Genomic DNA, 1,900 nt, shown 5'->3' with positions numbered 1-1,900 from the left:
AAAAAAAAAGCCAGATGTTGTGGCAGGCATCTGTATTCCCAGCTACTTGGGACGCTGAGGCAAGAGGATCACTTGAGCCAGTGGTTCTCAGCCTTCCTGATGTATACATCGTTGCAAAGGGGTTACAACCTACAGGGTGAGAACCACTGAGCCTAAGGGTTTGAGTTTCCTGTGAGCTATGATGTTCTACCAAGGGTAACAAAGTAAGACTTTGTCTCACAAAAGAAACAACAAAAAATCAGCATGCAGTCCTTAGGCCCACAGGTTGGACACTCCTGATTTAGAATGTGAATCTGATATATTGTTCCCTAAATTAAAGATCTTCACTGACTCTCCATTACTCGTAGCAGGACTTCCCAAAAGGTTTGCACTAGAGTGGATTGAGGTGTGCCGAGAATGGCCAAGGCTAAGCAGGCCTGTTGCAGCCTGGGGTACCATATGCTGTGGTGACCCGTTGGGCTCCTATGGCCCTGGTCTTGGTTAGCGCAGGAAGGAACCAGGCGAGAGGCGGATTAGAAATACAAGCTTGTGGAAGGCGGGCTAGCCCTTACTTTCCGGGTAGCCCCGAGCAATAGCCTTTTATTGAACCAGAACAACACAGGTGAGGGGAGTAATTAACAATGACTACGTGTTGAGGGCACGGGCTCCTCCCACAAGGAACTTCTGTGGACGAATGGCCTGAGGTCCAAGCCTCAGCTGCAGATCATCTTGCTCGGATGTTGGTGTCTCCTACATTACCCCCCCTCTAGTGTATTAAAGACATTTCTGAATAGGCAAGGGAGAAGGTCTGTTGTTTCTGCCTTCTCCTCACCGAGAAGCTTTCTGTTGAGTAAAAGAAACAAAAGGGCACATAAGCATAACCAAAATACACCATCGGAGCTAATTCAGACTTAAAGGAGACTCATATTAGTCAAACTAGGCATGGGGGAAAACTTGTCCCCTATGTGCTAATCACCACTCAACTATGTGCTATGGGCTGACCCATAGGGCTCATGATGCTTCCATGGGAAGTATTAAGCATCACCCAAAGCTTAGGTAGAGAAAGGGCTGCAAACTCAGACCCTTTCCAAAAAGCAGTATAACTTTAAGTAAAGAAAGATCAGGTGCCCAACTGAAAAGAAACGAACCCAACAAGTGAAATTCTCTTACCTTGCCTATACCATAATAACCTTTACCTTAAAGCTTGTTGTTCGAGGTCTTTGTTGTCCTAATTTTCCAAGGTGTAGACGATGCATCCTAAGCTTGCCTGGGGCTTAATATACAGCCCAAAATAATGAAATCCTATATCAATCCTCCCACTCTGCATAGAAACTCCTGCTGCCTCTTCAGGGAAAAGGGGTGCTGACCGCTCTTAACTGCTTCCTGCTGAGACTGGGCAGCGACAAGGGAGAGGCAGCTGGAGTTCCCGCAGAGGAGATTGATCCAGGATTTCTCCACTATGAAATTACCTAAGCTAAGGTCCTGTAGAAGAAAGGTTAGTGAAAACAAACTTGTTTAAGGTGCTGGTAAAGTTTCCTGTCGAGGCTTAATCCAGCGGGCTGGTAGCCACTGCTTTTCTTGATGTTCTGTAATAATATGGGCAAAGCCTCACCCCATTGCAGCACGTAACCTGGCTTCCACTCTGTCATATCAGGTTTTTTATAAAAGATAGGTTGTTGCACTGGAGAGGATGGTGCATGAATGAGAGATGTCCAATGGCGTTCTGCAGCTGTCTTTTCATCATTGCTGAGATTGAGAAAATTAAGAATGAAAAGAGCTTTAGTGAGCAGAAACCTAGGACTATTATGTAAGGGGAGGAAATGAACTGACCTCTTCCTTTTAAAGCGGTAGCCAGTAAATTAGCCTTATAGGATTCCGTTCCTATGTCAGCACATGCCCGTATATACTCCTCTAAGGGAGC

General features: G+C 45.8%; 1 pseudogene; it reads right to left on the bottom strand.

Moving 5' to 3' along the window:
• The window catches only part of LOC100963896, a 2,627-nt pseudogene extending 2,289 nt beyond the window's left edge, over window positions 1-338 (bottom strand).
• Between the last annotated feature and the right edge of the window lie 1,562 nt (window positions 339-1,900).

This window comes from Otolemur garnettii, unplaced genomic scaffold (genome assembly GCF_000181295.1).
Source record: "Otolemur garnettii isolate 467f Iridium unplaced genomic scaffold, OtoGar3 scaffold00008, whole genome shotgun sequence".
NCBI lineage: Eukaryota > Metazoa > Chordata > Mammalia > Primates > Galagidae > Otolemur > Otolemur garnettii.
The sequence above is the reverse complement of the archived record's forward strand: the minus strand, read 5'-3'. Positions and strand labels throughout refer to the sequence as shown.